Source organism: Macaca thibetana, chromosome 14, assembly GCF_024542745.1.
Source record: "Macaca thibetana thibetana isolate TM-01 chromosome 14, ASM2454274v1, whole genome shotgun sequence".
In the NCBI taxonomy this organism is placed as follows: domain Eukaryota; kingdom Metazoa; phylum Chordata; class Mammalia; order Primates; family Cercopithecidae; genus Macaca; species Macaca thibetana.
The window spans coordinates 84,865,341-84,883,985 of record NC_065591.1 but is presented as its reverse complement, the minus strand read 5'-3'; the positions used below and the strand labels follow the sequence as shown (position 1 = coordinate 84,883,985).

General features: G+C 42.5%; 1 protein-coding gene and 2 pseudogenes across 1 annotated transcript in view; 1 reads left to right on the top strand and 2 right to left on the bottom strand.

Moving 5' to 3' along the window:
• CEP295 (centrosomal protein 295) overlaps positions 1 to 18,645 on the bottom strand; it is a 1,096,927-nt gene that overhangs the window by 766,376 nt on the left and 311,906 nt on the right. The window lies entirely within an intron of this gene.
• Positions 368 to 596, bottom strand: LOC126936304 (putative small nuclear ribonucleoprotein G-like protein 15; annotated as a pseudogene).
• On the top strand, positions 14,512 to 15,971 carry LOC126936520 (elongation factor 1-alpha, oocyte form-like; annotated as a pseudogene).

Sequence of the window (18,645 nt, the reverse complement as noted above, 5' to 3'; positions counted from 1 at the left end):
TGGTTGGTTTCCCTGCCAACCAACCCCCACCAGCAGACACAATAGGACACTGTAGCCAAAAATAATTTTATTTGCATACAAGAAGACATTTATCCTTTTGGAGATTCCAAGGGTTTTAGGAATGATTCCAAGGGTTTTAGGGGAGGATGAAATAAAAATGTATATTTCTTAGTACATAGCAATATCCACACCCACCTATTTAACACTACCACCCACCTCTGTCATTCTGTGTCCATTTTTTTTGACTATTACAAAAGTTTATTTAACAAAAAGTTTAATATGAAAATGTACACAATCTAATTTTTACATCATAGAAAACAGTCCCTTTGGAGAGGGGACAAGAATTCCTCTGCTGAACAGCCATTTTTTAGACCTGTTCCAAGGCTTTTAACGTGATGATACTGTTTCCTTCTATTTCCACTGTTCTAATATTGTTCTGTTGCCCACCTAATTGCCATCTTCACACATTCATCTATCATTAGATTCATGAAATGACTGGATCCCCACAGTATTCCTTGGACATATCTACCACCATTTAATTTCAGTGAGAACTTGTCCATACGTTTTTTCAACTTGGGAGAGTGAGCTTTGTTCATGGTGTCACTAAGCAGGTTCAGAGATGCACTGAAACAGAATTTATGGCCTCCATCACACTTCACAGATAGGCCCAGTGTTTCGTGTCTGATGTCACTCATTCCATTAGCCGATTGTGGGCCTATGTCCAAAATTTCAAGTCTTCTCCTTTGCCTGCAAACCTCCAAGCTTTCCTCCTCCCTTGCTTTCTCCAAGCCCATGACCCCCTTCCTACTACCACGGAGAAAGCAGAAGCTATCATAAGAAATGCTCATTGCTTCCGCAGACTCACCTCCCACTGCATCAACCCCTCAGTCTGTCCTGTTCCTGGAGAAGAGAGGCTCTCTTCCTAGGCAATGTCTGGGTCTCGGCCTGCCTTCTTGAGGAGCTTACACTATATTAATTTTATCTGTTCTCTCATAAATCTATATCTTAGTCTCTCCTGGCTCTTTCCACTCAGCATTTGGGCAAAGTTCCGCCTCTCCCATCTTAAAAACCTAATGAAAACCCTCCTTGATCTCATATCCCCCTTCAGCTACTTCCTTACCTCTTTTATTAGTGACCAGGTTCATTCTGCCATCGCACAGCAATCCAATCACTGTGATGATGGATTTCTGTGAAAGAGAAAAAATTTTATTCACAATGCTATTGTGCAAGGCAGCAGAAAAACAAATCTCCAGTGGGCCTCCCCAAAAATAGAGCTTGGAGGTGCTTCTGAGAGAGAAAGCAGGATGGTCTAGACAGTGGGAAAAGGTGATTGGCGGCTAGGAAAGGTGAGGTTGTTGGGATTTCTGCAAGCATAATTGAGTTAATGTTTTCATTCATTTTTTTCATCCAACAAATTTTTGTTGAAGATAGAGTTTGTGTTAGTCAATTTTCTAGGTGCTAGAAAATAGCAATGAAGAAGGGAGAGAGAAAAACCTCTGTCCTCGTGAAGCTCACTGTTTAGCAGGAAGGTAGGAGTGGGGTTAAATAGGGTGATCAGGGTCGCTTGCCTGAAAAGGTCACATGGAGCTAAGGAAGCGAGCCGTGTAACATGAGAGGGAAACGCATTTCAGGCAGAGGGAACATCAGTGCAAATGCCCTGGTGCAGGGATGAGAGGGCAAGCGCTTGACAATAATGTCAGAGAGTTAACGGGGGAAGTAGTGTATGTGCTGAATTGTGCAAGGCCTTATGCTCCTCTGTGAGGTTTCTGGCTTTTCTCCTGAGTGACTGGGGGCTGCTGGAGGGTTTTAGGCTGAGGAGAAGGTTTTAAGCTCATCTGACATGTTTTCTATAAGGATCAGTCTGCCTGCCATGTGGGAACAGGGAGGACAGCAGCTTGGACCAGGATGATGGAAGTCATTGAGTCCAACAGGAAATTATGGAACTCCTGAGGGCTCAGCCACCCCTGATCTCTTCTCCCTGAGGTGAGAGTCCTGCAGTGAGACATTGCTTATGTAACCCCATCTCCTCCCATGGTGCCAGTTGCCTTCTACTCATTGGCAAGTCCAACCCAGGCATCTTCTCTGAGCTCCCTCTCACTGTTTCCATTTGGCCTTCTCACCATCATCTCAAACACAGCCTATCTTGTCCCCACCAAACATGGCCCACACGCCACCCAGTACTAAGCCAGACACTTAGAAATTTATCTGTGATACTTCCCCACACTTGACCTCCACATTCATTTAGCTCTGCACTAAATGAATGGATTTATTCATCCACTTCTCTCTGCATCCTTTCTAAGCCACCACTGTGTTTGCATTAGTCTCTCAAATGGGCTCACAATGTCCACTCTTGTGCCCTTTCACCCCAATCCCTTCTCTAAGCTGCAGGCAAAGAGAACTTTTAAAAATTCAGATCTCATCAAATTACACCCCTGATTAAAATCTTTAAATGCCTTCCCATTGCTGCTAGATAAATACTAAAGTCCTTACAAAACAAAATCCCCATCCTACCCTGAAGTATCTTACCCTTTCCTTCATCCCTAGTCATATTCCATACCCTGTCAGTCTTTCTATTCATTCCAGAAGTATTCACTTTCTTTGGGTCCTTTCCACCTCAGTACCTTTGCATGTGATGTTCCCTGTGCTTAGAAGGCTCTCTTACACCCTCCTGTCTCCTCCAGGTCTCAGCTTATGTAGCTTTCCCAGGAAAGCATATGCAACCCCTAGATGAGATTAGAACTGTCTCTCTCCACAAGCTCACACCAGCTTGGATTTCTCTTTCATGGTGTCATCACAATTAGAATTTATGTTTATATCAAGAGTTGGTGAATGTTTTTCCATCTTATAAGCTCTATACCATGTCTATCTTCTCACCATGGTATCCCCAGTTTTGAGGACAGTGCGTGAACACAGAGGGGCTTACTAAGTGGTGATGCGCTTAGGTCCAAACAAGGAGGCCTTTGCCTGGATCCTGCTCCTGCCCTCCTCCAGCTGTGTGGGGTAAAATGTCTAGAGGTCCAAGGGGAATTGTCCACCCAAGGCTATGTCCTCCTCCTAAGTCACTCTAAAATTATCTACCTCAAAGGCCCAGGACCCACGTCCATTGTCTCTATGTGCCTCTTAACTGGGCCTATTCTCACAAAGGTGGATGATGCCATTAGAATGAGTGCCTTAGGCCGGAGGCATGTCCATGGAGTGGTGGGTGAAGTTGTGTGTGCAGCTTGGACATGCAAGGTAGAGCATCCACACACCTGTGTGCAAGGATGCATGGTACAGAACTCAGCTTGGGTGGGAAAAAAGTTGTCAGGCCATGGATGGAGAGCTAGGGCCAGCAATCTTTGCACTGTCACTTTTGAGCACAGAACTGTGGGCATTCCAAGAATTCTATATTCAAACCTACTTTTTCAGGTCATCTTGAAAGTGAATTGGTCAAAGTAGTATAAAACATTTTATATAATGATTTGTTACCTAGATTTGTAATTGTGAAATATCTATACACTTGCTATGTGGATCTCAGAACGTGATGAGTATTTATTGAGTGAATAAATAAATGAATAGGCTTATTCCTGGATTTCACCATTTGCCATTTGTAGTGACTGGATGAAAAAAATGAACGAATGCTTCATGCAAATAAATCCCCACAAAGGCAAATGCATTTTATTTAAAGTGAAGATCCAGCTGCCAAGGGAATTAATCTGTCTACCTAGGTTGAAATATTTTTTCTCAGGGCAGCTCTGACTTGAATGCTTCCATTCTATAAGTCAGTGACAAGTATAAGTAATAATAGTGAACATTTATTGGGCTCTATGTTCAGGACTGGTTTAAGCCCACCATATAGATTAAATAATTAAATATTCACAATTCTATGAGGTAGGTGCTATTATCATTCCCATTTTACAGATGAGGAAACTGAGGCTCATTATAGTTAAGTAACTTACCCTCGGTCACACAGCTAGTAAGTTACAAAGCTAGAGGTAAGTTCCCAGGCAGCTTGTGCTCCATACATTATGCTATGGTATTTGCAGAAGTGAAAGTCCTCCTGTGTCTCCCCCTTGTTATCAATACCCAGGGGGTCTTGGAGTCTGAGCCAGGATGCATGCGTGTCAGGGTCACACTCTCTAATGGCCAAGTTGCCTTTGTATGTGTGAGAAACAGTAAGGGATTAAATTTGAAGTTTAGTCAGCAGGATGACTAATCCCCCCACAGGGAAGGAGTTCATTCAATTTTTACTTTCAATTTCCTCCTACAGCTTTAGAGGAAAACAAAGAAAGGACGAACAGCATCTCATGGTAAAGGAAAGTTACTAGATTTTCATTTACTGGTCATGATACCAAGGGTCCTGAATGGGAAAAGTAAATCGTAACTCCTTAAAGGTGAATTTTTCACATGCTGTAAACTTTAATTAGTAAGAATATTAACAGGCTGCAAATGCTTTCATTCCACCTGAGTGGATTACTGTTGTTAAAATAGGAAAGCTCAGTATCCCCTTCCTTCCTACTCTTCAGCTGTAGGATTACCAGCAGCAGCTCTAAGAAGGACCCCCTCATCTAAACCAGATGAGGACCAGAGATGGAGAGAACAAGGATGAGGGAGAAAGAAGGGAGGAAAGACTGAACATAGATTCAAGGTTATGGAGCCCCCAGAGTCCTTACGTCCCCAACTGCGTATTTTCAACAGATACTCAGTGTCTCCCCTGTGTGAAGGGAAAGTTCAATATCACATTAACAAATGTCCATCTCCAGGGGTATTCAGTAGCCACTGGAGTTTCAGGCAGCATCAATGTTAATTTAAAAATGTGGATAGAATATTTTGCATAATAAAAAGTTTTTTCTTTATTTCAGTGTTATTTGCTGCTGCATTATTTATAATAGCAGAAAAAAAATGACATGCCTTTTGAATTTTGTCACTGGCACTGAAATAATGTCAGTTCACTTTATCTTTTTCACTCATTCTGATCTTCCGTTTCCAAATTTACAAACCTGTGTTTCATAGGGCTGTTTTGAGAATAAAATACAATAAAATAAAACATTTATATATTCAGCACAATTGCCATTTACTAGTAACCACAATTTATTGAAATGATGTAAAAATTCCCAACACATGGTAGGTATTTAACACATTTGCTGAAACAAAACAAGACAAAGCAAATTAAAAAAAAAAAAAGGTTGGAAAATGGCTAAACTTAAAAGGATAATCCTCTCCTCTTCTAGGCTTCCATGGATGTGTCCCAAACTAGAGTGATGGAAACAAATCAGACTTCAAACTTGGGATATTCCCAGTGATTCCAAAGAAGGTAACAAAATGCAGGCTTTGGCATCAGTTCTCCTGAAACACAAACAGCATAAAGTATTCAGAATAGTAACTTGCAGTCCATAAAACAATGGCCCATGTTCTCAGATGGTCATTTGCAAGGTCCATTTGTCCTGCACCTGCACACACTTTGAGTTTCCACTGCCAGTGGTTGTTTCTGTTACAGTATGTAGCTAGTTAGGGATGAGCAGGGCGGAAGAGGAATACCTTCAATTCCCCAACACACAAACCGGGAATGTCAGCTGACCACCAGATGATGGTCAGGTGGCTGTTAACTGTCTCTTTCAAATAATAATTGGTCATAGCTGGGGCTAGGGAAAGGCAGTTTCCCAACAGACAGAAAAACCTGAAACTGGATCAACAGCTTCCTGTTAAGATCTCAGGAGTTGAGCAAGTGGGCTCAAGCACATGCATCAAGAGGCAAAATGGTGGAGTTTAACTGGCATATGACCTTCCTCTAGGAACACTAGACTGGTGGGGGAAGAAGCTGCAGGTGAGCACGCATACAACTCCAGTATACACTCTGCATGTGCTCCCCTCCCAAGTGCTAGCAGGCAACTGCACATGCGGAGAGCCTACCCCAAGGGGAGAATCAGGGGAGAGGTAACAGGAGACCCCAGAAGTATGCCAACATATAAAACCCAAGTCAAAAGGCCAGAATGCACACTTGATCTTTCAAGTTGCCCGCTTGGCCTTCTTCCAAATGTACCTTACTTCTTTTCATTTCTGCTCTAAAGCTTTTTAATCAACTTTCTAAAACTTGCCTTGGTCTCTCCTTCTGCCTTACGACCTTCAGTTGAATTCTTTTTTTTAAGGAGGCAAGAATGGAGGTTGCTGCAGACTCATACCCGTATCAATTTGCTGCAGGTAACAGTCTCCGTGACCAAATCTGATCTACGCCTTGAAAAAGTCACCTTATCTTTCCCCTGTGCTGGCTTCCAAGCCTTTCACAGAGGGTTCTTCCCTGGTTATCGCACAGCCTGCTTCTGGAGTACACATGGGCCTGGAGTGGCAAGCCTGGAGTTTCTGACCTTGCCCTGACCCTGCTTTACCAGTTAACCTTAAGGATGCCACTGGCCTTTCTGAGCTCCTGTATTCTCATCAAAATTGGGACAGCAGACTGTCTGGCTACTGCCCATTGTGTGTTGTATGTTTGAGAACCCGGTGAACTGTTATTTCGTTTCTGAAACCTTGACTAAACCCTTGCAACCCTCCCCATCAGGTAGCCACTCCCTCATGGCACTTCTATCCTTGCCATGTATTTCTCTGTTGAAGCACTATGGATGCTATAACTCGGTTTCATTTCTCTTCCCTGCCTCTTTGGATCTCAGTCTCCTTGGTGCCTGGACAAAATATTTGTTAAATGAGTGAATGAATGAGAAGACGCTGAATTGCCAATGCTCTAGATAAGGGTAAACTTCTTCTGTAAAGGTCCAGATGATTAATAGAGTTGGTGTTTCAGGATTTGCGGGGCTGTTGTGAATACTCAACTCTGCTGGTGTAGCCCCAAATCAGCCATCCACATACATAAATGAATGGGTGTGGCTGTATTCCAATGAAATTTTATTTATGGACACTTAAATTTGAATATCATTTGATTTTAACACATCATAAAATATCATCTCTTCTTTGATTTTTTTCAACCATATCAAAGTGTAAAAACCATTCTTTTTTGCACGTGGGCTGTACAAAAACTAGAAGAGAGCCAGATTTTGGCCCACAGGCCATAGTTTGCCAATTCCTGCCCCAAAGTAATAGTAAATATTGATTTTTAAAAACATATATATACACACACACACACATATAAATATATATATATGGTAGACATTACACATTATTTACTTACTTATTTTGTAGAGACAGGGTCTCACTATGTTGCCCAGGCTGACCTCAAATTTCTAGCCTCAAGCGATCCTCCTGCCTCAGCCTCCCAAAGTGCTGGGATTGCAGGCATGAGCCACCACGCCCAGCCTAGATATTGGTTTTATTACAGATATTATTGAGATTGCCATGATCTCTTTACTTTCATATTTTAGATAATGGTATGCGTCAAGTGTATGACCTCATGCGTATGTTTCTCACAGTCACAGGGAATCTCCACTTTTCACCTGCCGCTCTGTCTTTCTGAGAATGTGATCCACTGCCTTCCCCTCGCTCTGTCCCAACAAAGGCTCTGTGGCCTTCCTACACCTGAGAGCCCAGCCTGGGCTGGCCCTCACAATACTGGTCATCTTCCCAGCAGGGGGTCCCACGTGAGCTGTCCATGCTTCCACAGAATAAGGGTTACAAATGTTCTGACATTCTTTGGACATGCAGTTTGGTTTAGAATTGGGTTAAGAGATCTAATTTATCTCTATCTTTTCTTATCCATTGTGCAATCATAAATAATAATTCATATTACAATATCTGCCATTTATGGAGCACTTACTATGTGTTCAACATTATTCTAAGAAATTTTTCATATCTTATCTCATTTATGAAATGATTTTGAAGTAGAATTGGTGTGTCCATCACTAAGATTGGCTTCTTCCTTTTTCAAGAGCTATTTAACATAGGAAGGTTTGTAAAGACCATTTTTCATACAAATCTGTATGAATAGATTTTTTTGAGATGGAGACTATTATAAACTGTCATTTATCGAGAGTTTAACATATATAAGGCAGCATTTTATGAATTCTTCCATTGTAGTAGATAATATTATTATTTCAATTTTTGGTTCAAACCAAGGCTTATGAAAGCCAACTAACTTGGCTGGGCATATTGGCTCACACCTATAATCAAAGTGCTGTAATCCCAGCACTTTGGGAGGTCAAGGCAGGCAGATCATTTGAGGTCAGGAGTTTAAGACCAGCCTGGTCAACATGGTGAAGCCTCGTCTCTAGTTAAAATACAAAAATTAGCTGGGTGTAGTGGTGTGTGCCTATTATCCTAGCTACTCTGGAAGCTGAGGCAGGAGAATGCTTGAACCCAGGAAGTGGAGGTTGCAGTGAGCAGAGATAGCACCTCTGCACTCCAGCTCCAGCCTTGATAACAGAGTGAGACTGTCTCTAAATAAATAAATAAATAAAAGAAAGCTAACTAACTGGTTTAGTTATTTAGCTAGAAAATAGTAGAGTGAAGTTTTGACCTAGGCAGTCTGATTCTGAGCCTCTTCCTAACTTCTAATAATTCTGCCCCCAGATTTTAAAGCCATGAGTGCATTTTGACATTTTACTATCATCATTCTGAAGTACTTGCTGGGTCATCTCACCACCTTCCTTTATGTTATTTAGTTTTAGAGACAGGGCCTCGCTCTGTCACCCAGGCTGGAGTGCAGTGTAATGATCATAGCTCATTGTAGCCTCAAACTCCTGGGCTCAAGCAATCATCCTGCTGCATCCTCCTGAGTAGCTAGTACTACAGGCACGTGCCATCATGCCCAGCTAATTGTTTAATTTTTTTTGGTAGAGGTGGAGTCTCAATGTGTTTCTCAGGCTGGTCTCAAACTCTTGGCTTCAAACAATCCTCCCACCTCAGCCTCAGCCTCCCAAAGTGCTGGGATTATAGGCATCTAGCTCTTTATGTTATTTTTCTATTTTTTAGTCTTCCCTATTCATTGAAAAGTCTGTATTTCTCCCACCATCACCATGGCATCTTCCCCATCTCCTTTGTTACTTTGAATTTGAAAGCTGCAGTAATTTTATCTGCCCTGTGGCCCCAGTTGATAACATTATTGGAGGGGAAAGGACTATTAAGGTTTCAACAGTTGACCTGGTGACCTTCATTTCAAGTTCAGAGGATCTTTTAAAGGTGTTTGCTTAGGGTCTCAGCCTTTTTCTTACATTTAAAAATATCCAATGTTGTCTCCTGGGGCTAGGTTAAATGCCACTTCTGCCATGAAGATGTGGGGATAATGAAATGCATTTGCATTGTATCAAGAAAGCAATATTCAAATGAGGTTTCTGTATCTCAGCAGCCTCAGTTGTGAAAGAGGGATTGCAACAGTGCCCAGCCCAGAGGGCTATAGCGAGGGTGAAATAAAGCAGTACATGAAAAGTGCCCCCAAATGTGTCAGGCATGGGAAAAGTCAACATGCTCTTAATACTTTTTGCTATTTTACAAGTAACCAAATCATAGGAGTGGCAACTGCAGTAATGATCTTTACAATTTTACAAAGCCCATCATCAAAATTGGTGTGTTAGTCCATTTTTGCACTGCTGTAAAGAACTACCTGAGACTGGGTAGTTTATAAAGGAAAGAGGTTTAATTGAATCACAGCTCTGCAGGCTGTACAGGAAGCATGGTTGGGGAGGCCTCGGGAAACTTTCAATCATGGCAGAAGGCAAAGGGGAAGTAGGTAACCCTTACATGGTAAGAGCAGAAGGAAAGAGAGAGAGAGAGAGAAGAGGGATGTGCCACACACTTTTAAACAACCAAGTCTTATGAAAACTCACTCACTAAATAAACAGTAAGGGGGAAGTCCATCCTCAGTCCATCCCATGATCCAATCACCTCCCATCAGGACCCTCCTCCAACAATGGGGATTACAATCCAACATGAGATTTGGGCAGGGACACAAATGCAAACCATATCATTCTGCCCCGGCCCCTCCAAAATTTTATGTCCTTCTTTCATTGCAAAATACAATCATCACTTTTCCACAATTCCCCAAGTCATAACTCATTTCAGCATTAAATCAAAAGTCCACAGTCCAAAGTCTCATCTGAGACAAGCCAAGTCCCTGCTGCCTATGAGCCTGTGAACTCAAAAATAAGTTAGTTACTTGCAAGACATAATGGAGGTATAGGCATTGGTTAAATACACCAATTCCCAAAAGGAGTAATCAGCCAAAACAAAGGGGCTACAGGCCCCATGCAAGTTCAAAACACAGCAAGGCAGTCATCAAATCTTAAAGCTCCAAAATAATCTCCTTTGACTCCATATCTCACATCCAGGCCATGCTAATGCAAAAGGTAAGCTCCCAAGGCCTTGAGCATCTCTGCCCTTGTGGCTATGCAGGGTACAACACCTCTTCAGCTGCTTACGTGGGCAGATATTGAGTGAGTGTGACTTTTCTAGGTACATGGTACAAGCTGTTGGTGGATCTACCATTCTGGGGTCTGGAGGATGGTGGCAGTCTTCTCACAGTTCCACTAGACAGTGCCCCATTGGGGACTCTGTGTGGAAGCTCCAACTCCACATTTCCCCCCTGCATTGCCCTAGTAGAGGTTCTTCATGATGGCTCCATCCCTGCAGCAGACTTCTGCCTGGACAACCAGGCATTTCTGTACAGCCTCTGAAATCTAGGTAGAGGTTCCCAAACCTCAACTCTTACCTTCTGTGCACATGCATGCTTGATACCATGTGGAAGTTGCCAACGTTTAGGGCTTGCACCCTCTGGAGCAGCAACCTGAGACTTATCTGAGGGCCTTTTAGCCATAACTGGAGCTAGAGTGGCTGGGATGCAGGGAGCAGTGTCCCAAGATTGCACAGGGCAGCAGGGCCCTGGGCCTGACCTATGAAACCATTTTCCCTCCTAGGCCTCTGGGCCTGGAGGGGAGGGGATGCTGTGGAGGTCTCTGAAATGCCTTTGAGGCATTTTCCTCATTGTCTTGGCTATTAACATTTGGCTCCTCTTTACTTACGCAAATTTCTGCAGCTGACTTTAATTCCTTCCAATAAAATGGGTTTTACTTTTCTACCACATTATCAGGCTGCAAATTTTCCCAACTTTTATGCTCTGCTTCCCTTTTAAATGTAAGTTCCAGTTGTAGATAATCTCTTTGCTCGTGCATATGAGCATATGCTGTTAGAAGCAGCCAAATCATGTCTTGAATGCTTTGCTGCTTAGAAACTTCTTCTGCCAGATACCCTAATCTCTCTCAAGTTTAACGTTCCACAGATCTCTAGGGCAGGGACATAATGCTGCCAGTCACTTTGCAAAAGCATAGTAAGAGTGACCTTTATTTTGGTTCCCAATAAGTTCCTCATCTGCATCTGAGACCACCTCAGCCTGGACTTCATTGTCCATGTCACTATCAGCACTTTGGTCACAACAATTTAACATGTCTCTGGAAAGTTCCAAACTTTCCCTCATCTTCCTGTCTTCTGAGCTTTCCAAACTGTTCCAACTTCTACCTGTTACTCAGTTCCAAAGTTGCTTCCACATTTTCAGCTATCTTTACAGCAGTGCCTCACTCCTAATTAGTACTGCTAGGTACTAATTTTCTGTATTAGTCCATTCTCACATTGCTGTAAAGAACTACCTGAGACTGGGTAATTTATAAAGCAAACAGGTTTAATTGGCCCACAGTTCTACAGGTATACAGGAAGCATGGCTGAGGAGGTCTCAGGAAACTTACAATCATGGTGGAAAGCAAAGAGGAAGGAGTCACATCTTATATGGCCAGAGCAGAAGGAAAGAGAGTTAGGAGTGGGGGTGTCACACACTTTTAAAGAACAAGATCTCATGAGAACTCATGCACTATCACGAGAACACACTCACCATCATGAACCCAGCAAAGGGGAAGTCTGCCCCCATGATCCAATCACCTCTCACCAGGCCCCTCCTCCAACATTGGGCATTACAATTAGACATGAGATTTGGGCCGGAGCACAAGTTTAAACCATATCAATTAATCAGAAGCATGAGCCATTTATTTTCCCAGTCCAGGCCCAAGATGGCTATGTGGTGTGTGGGACTCACAGATCTGCCTAGACATAGCCTACTTGGTTCCAATGGTCGCATGCAGGGGACAATTTTGTGTTTTAATGATGTGAAAAATGACATCAATAAATTTAATGAAAAGATTATTCCCATGTTTATAGAATCAACAATGGCTAATGGAATCATTTAAACATCTCAGTCATATTTCTAGTACATTTTATACAGAAGTTGATATGCTGTAGGTGGTATTCAGAAATCTGGGGATTTGAGGTTTGTGAGCATCGCTTGTGATTAGTGCCAAAGATAAACAGGATGTGATTTTTTTTTACAAGAAGTATGACCATTATCTAATTCTTCTAGGGGTTGGTAGAAGGGCAAGAGGGCTGCTCTTCTGTCCTGTTTTTCTATGCTATAAACCAGTATTTTCCAAACTATTCCTCAGTACATTATTTCCATGAGCGCTTAATAGTGTGACGCTAAAAAAAGCATTCCCCAGTGAAATGCATGTGGTGAACTCTGACTTTTCTTTCTATAAACCAGGCTTCCTGTGAAATACAAACTGTAGATTGCTCTGCTCATACCACTGATGAGGCTGTTGCTTTATCCATGCTAATGAAGACACAACTCTCATGAGATTACATTTTTATTGGCTTCTTAGGCACTTAAAATGTACAGATTATGGCTCTGTTGGGGTTATTTCTCCAGAACATTAACCTCACCAATTACAAGTAAATTTTCCCATCATTTCTTCTTTTTCACAGTTTTATTTTCTGAGACTTAGAAAACTAGATGCCTTCCACATACTGATGATAGCCTCAGTTCACCTGTCCAACCTTATCCCTTGTTGCTTCCATTCTTTTCCTTCTACTTCGGTTGAGTCTTTTGAATTCCTCAGTACTTCCCTAAATGTTTTGACCTTTTCTATTGACCATACCCTGCTCTGCCACACCCCTCATTCTCTGTATGAAGGGTACTGATGTGTATGGGCTGTGCTGAATGCCGTCTCATTCATTCAGCTGTCAAACATTTAGTACCTATTTTGAGTTGTGCATTGTTGTAGTATCTTAGTGAAAGGATTAGTGAGTGAATGGTTTTATTCATCCCTCAGAGTTGGAAATATCTGTTAAATAATGCATGGCTAGGCATGTTTATTTTTCAGGAAGAAAAGTGCTCTATAAATCAGAGGACTATTATAATATTTACATGTTGGTCTCATGAAAAATGATGCAAGCAGTTTTCACTATAATATGAATCCTGATAATTTGCATTTATATAGCACATTGTTGACACAACAACTTTGTCCCTTTGAGCAGCTTCATTTAAAGTGGTTTTGCTTTAATTATCTCTCACAGAGCAGCTATAAAAATGATTGTAAATAATTTGCAAGTGTATGTGTTATTCATAAATGGTAAATAACAGTTAAATTGTAAAGACAATGCAATAGAATCTGACATTTCTCAGGATAATATTTTCGTTGCTCACCTGATTGATGTAGTCAACTCTGAATCATTAACATCTGGATTAGGACAGCTGTGTGTCTGGGGAAGGAAGAAGGAGTGTGCACTTAACTTAGAAGCATCCCTTGTTTTACCCTTTGATTCTTTTCTGTGTCTCACAAGATATTCACAAAGCATGTATGTGTTCACAGGCTAACAGTGTGAGTTCAAAGGTGTAAGTTGTTTCAAATATTAACTAATAAATGAACACTCCATAGATAGCTGAACAGTTCATTCTATCCTTCATCAATAGAATTGGTCTACTCTTTGCAAAGCACTGTGAATGGCACATTGGAAACACCAATCAGTGAGTCAGTTATGATTTTACAGCATCAATGCAACAAAGTTAGTCCCTGGTGATATTTACATAATCTCTTTTCTCCTCCAGTGCTCTGGAGGTGACATCTATATTCACCATCACTGCAGAGTGAAATTTAGGTCTCCCAACCTCTACTCACTTTGAGTGTAGTTGCTCTGTGGTTTCTTCATGGAGTCTGTGGTTTTGTTTCCAACCCATTATTGATTCTTCTAAAGACTGGTTGAGGAGCAAGGCAGGAGTGGTTATCAGTCCTACAGGTGAAGAGCTTATAAGTTACCGTATCAATGGCTTATTCAAAGTCACACAAAATAAACAGGATATCGAACTTGAATTCAGATTTCTAGAAATGAGGGAGGGAAGGGCGCTTACAAATATGGGATATATCTATAATATGATGTCCTCTACGTCACATACTTTGCAACTGAAAAAATTAAAACTGGAAATACAGATGGTCGTTAACTTAAAATGACTCAACTTTATCATGTTTCAAAAGTCACATGCATTCAGTAGAAACGTAATTCAAGTACCCATACAACAATTCTGTTTTTCCCTTCTACTACAATATTCAGTAAATCACATGAAATATTCAACACTTTATTATAAAATAGGCTTTGTGTTTGTATTAGTCCATTCTCATGCTGCTATAAGGACATACCCAAGACTGTGTAATTTATAAAAGGAAGAGGTTTAATTGACTCACAGTTCCCCAGGGCTGGGGAGGCATCAGAAAACTTACAGTCATGGCAGAAGGGGAGCAAACATGCCTTTATTCACAAGGTGGCAGAAAAGAGAAGAATGAGTGCCCAGGGTTCAAGTGCTGGAAGGTGGACCAGAAGGAGGGGAACGCCACTGGGGTGACTCTGCTGGAAGCTTTGGACTCCATCCACCTGCCCACGTGCAGGATTGACAATCCCCCAAGGCTGCCCCTGCAAGCTGTGTACAAGATGGGAGGTGACCGAGGGCTGAGTGGGGCTGAGGGTAGACTACTCCGTTAGGGATTCTGGAGTTGATCCTTAATTGAATCCCCTAGGGAGTCCACGGGCGTATGATTGCCAGGGTTCAAATCCTGACTCCACCTCTTCCTTGAGCAAGGATGAAGTGGAAAAGCACCTAGCATTTCCAAGCTATCCAGTACACAGTTTTAAACAGTCAGAGATCCATCTAGTGCTTTCTACCATTCCATACGTGGTCCTTTGTCCTTGAACTCAAAAGCCAAGGGGCCTCCCAGGAAGTCAGTTTTCACTGGGTGTGTCTTGGACTGACTTCCCTTCCTGGATTGAACAGGCATTGGCACTGTGCTGGTGGGCCATGTGGAGAGTGGCTTTTTGAAATTTGGGATAGTGGTCACATTTGCCCCTAGCAATGTCACTACTGAGGTTAAATCTGTGGAGATGCACCATGAGGCCCTGGCGGAAGCCCTGCCAGTTAACAGTGTAGGATTCTGTGTGAAGAATGTGTCTGTGAAGGACGTTTGGTGGGTGAATGACGCTGGAGACAGCAGGAACGACCTCTCCCATAGAGGCTGACAGTTCTGTGGCACAGGTAAGCCCCAGGGAGCAAAGGGTCTTGGCCTGGTGCAGGAGGGAGTGCTTCAGGATTAGTCCTGATTTACACTGAGGCCACAGGTTTTGCTGCCATCTGTCTAATTCCACCCTGCTACCCCACCAGGCGATTGTCCTGAACCACTCTGGGCAGATCCACGCTGGCTACTCCCCTGTGCTGGACTGTCATACAGCCCACGTCTCCTGCAAGTTTGCCCAACGGAGGGAAAAGATTGACCGGCACTCTGTCAAGAAACTGGAGGAGAACCTCAAGGCTCTGAAGGTAGGGGATGCAGCCATTGTGCAGATGGTCCCTGGCAAGGCCATGTGTGTGGAGACCTTCTCTATATACCCACCTCTACGTGAGCCAGGTATAGTGCTACTAAGTCATGACAGGAAAGCACAATCTCCATTCTGTAACTGAGGGCAAGGCAGCGGCTAAGGAGCATTTCCTTCTGGGCCAGTTTCCAGGCATGTCGTTCTTCCATTTCTCTTCCAGGCTGTTTTACAGTGTGGGACATGAGACAAGCAGAAGCTGTTAGAGTCATCAAGGCTGTGGACAAGAAGTCCTCCACTGCTGGTAAGGTCACCAAGTCTGCAGCAAAAGCCAGCAAGAAATGAAGCCCACCCTCCTCTCTGTAGTGTCCTCAGCTCCCCCTTCCCCCCAAAAACTAAACATTCAATGAGTGTATGTATTTCCTAAATAAAGTGGATAAAACTTGACTAGCTGTCCTGGTTTCTTTCAAAGAGGAAAGCATAGGTAGATGGAGAACTTCTAGGCAAGATAATTATGATTTAAGGCCCATAGGCTTCCCAGGGTCATAAAACAATTCAGGGTTATCTAGCTCATTCTCATACCCAGAGTATCATTCCAACCTCTCTCCCATTTCCTTCCCTCTGTGGCCTCTCCTCCCTGTAAAACTGGTGGATGTTTTGTGGTGTGAAAAGTATACTCATAACAGCAATGGGGTAGGATCTTAGTGCCAATAGATTGGTCCAAATCTACTGTATGATTCTTGGTGTAACCATCGTTCAGTGCTGAAGTTTATTCAGCTAATACAGTCAGATGAAGACTCTAACTAGTTTGTTTAGAACTTGGGTTCAGAAGCTGGTGCCCAACATGTTAAATTTAAGTTAGGTTAATATGCCTAGAGGGTAAGGAATGAATGGATGGAGTTCTTACAGCCTTTGATCTTGTTGTTGTCAATTAATGGGTGCAACAGGATAACTTTTCATGGAGCTTAATCAACTAAATTATGTGCTCATTCAGCATATCCTGGGAGACAGGACCCAGGGTCTGCCTGCAATGTGTTCTTCACCCATTCGTCCATCAAATATTGGCACTTACCATGTGCCAGATGCTGTTCTGACCCCATGTACTTACTGAGTGGGTGGACTCAGAAGGCAAATATCAGGTGGTAGTATATGAAGAAAATAAGCAAAGGAAATAGTAGAGATGGGGAGCAGACCATGAAGAATGGAAAGTATGGAGACAAATGGAGTCTACAGTAATAATCCAAGCAAGATGATGACTTGGACCAGAGGAGTAGTCACGAAGTTAAATGGTGAGAGTTGGTTTTGAATATATTTTTTAGGTGGAGCTGACAGAAATCTCTAAATATTGGATGTGGGGTATGAGGAAGGAAAGTCAGGGGTGACATCCAGGTCTTTGGCCTGAGGAATTAGAAGAATGGAGCATGTCTGATGAGATGTGGGGATAGATTGCCTCTTATTAGAGATGCTGGGGCAGTTAGAAATGGTCTGGATTAAAGGGAAGAGGTCCAGGATGACATAATCAGGGGAGCAATTCTATATGGAAACAGTATCCTTTGTTCCTAAGCATCTGCTAGGAGGTGTTAGGATGTGCACATAGATTCTGTTCCACCTGGAAAGGGAAATTAATCAACTGCATGACTGTGATCTGTTTTATGATTGGAAAAACCATTAAGCTTCAAACATTGAGAATGCTGACTATGAAAATGGTTTTGTTCCCAGGAGGACTGTTGGAGTCCTTTCTGGGTCAGATTTGGAATGCCATCATTTCCTGCCCATTCCTAAGATTCTGGTGTGCCAGGGTTAGACTAGGAGTGCAGTGGGCTATTTTTCTCACTGGTCAATGGCAATAACATTACCTGTTCCTGTCTGTCATGTTGCTTCCCTCTCAAGTGCAAATCTCCTGGGAAGCCTGAGACCTAGCTCAAACCTAGAAATAATAGCAGGATGACATATCAGAGCTGTCATCAGGCCAGACATCAAGAAGCTCACCTATCTTCAGCTCTGGGAAGCCTGTCAAAATTCCAGCTGTTGTCAGCATGAATTGGTGCCTAATGGGACCTGGACCAAGCTTTGGAACACCTCAAGCCTGTCAATGTCATCAAAGGCCATTCAGCCTGCACAGGAGAGCCAGGCAGGTGCAGGAGATGTGCAGGGACAGAATGCAGAATGCTCACCTGTTGTATTCCTCTTCTTCCCGGGACTGTGCAGTACAGTCTTTTTTTGTCCAGAACACTTTATTTTGTCTTCTACAAATCACAGCTGCAGCTCTGCTAAAAATGACTGGGGAACTAAACATATAACCTATCAGTGTTTGGGTCTCTAATATGCACTCAATGAACATTTGCTCAGTAGGAAATGAATGCCACTATATATGTGCTAAAGCAAGTGAATGACTGTCAATTTACTCTTAGTTCTCAAGAATAATCATAGTTTTAGTGCTTGTTTCTTAAGGATATCTAAAAATTTAATTTAAAAGGAAAACTAAAATTATCAAGGTTAATCCTCCAAGTGTCATATTATTTTTAACATTATTTTAATTTAATTAATTTTTATTTATAGATAGGGGGTCTCGTTTCATTGCCCAGGTGCTGGTCCCGAACTCCAGGATTCAAGTGATTCTCCCACCTCAGCCTCCCAAAGTGCTGGGATTACAAGCATGAGACACTGTACCTGGCCCAAGTGTCATACTTGCTACTCAGTTATTTCTCACTTCTCAGGAAGAAGGGGGAACCTCAAAACACCTAGTAGATTGAACATAACAGAAAATACTGGTAAGTGGGCAATGTCATCTCATTAGAAACTCCAAGAACACTTCTGTGCAGCACTACAAGCATAGCGCCACAGAACTGTCCAAAGTTTTGTACCAAACTGTAGCTACAGCAGTGTACACCAGGATGTAAGAGTTCTGACCTTTTATCTGAGAAAAAGCTGTCATCTTAGGCCACAAGGCCAATGCCTGCTGGTTCAGGGCCCCTTTGTAATGTTGGAAATGGACATAAGCCATACTGACCAGTTACAATTATTGGTTCTTTTCTGACAGATATTGGAAGCCATCAC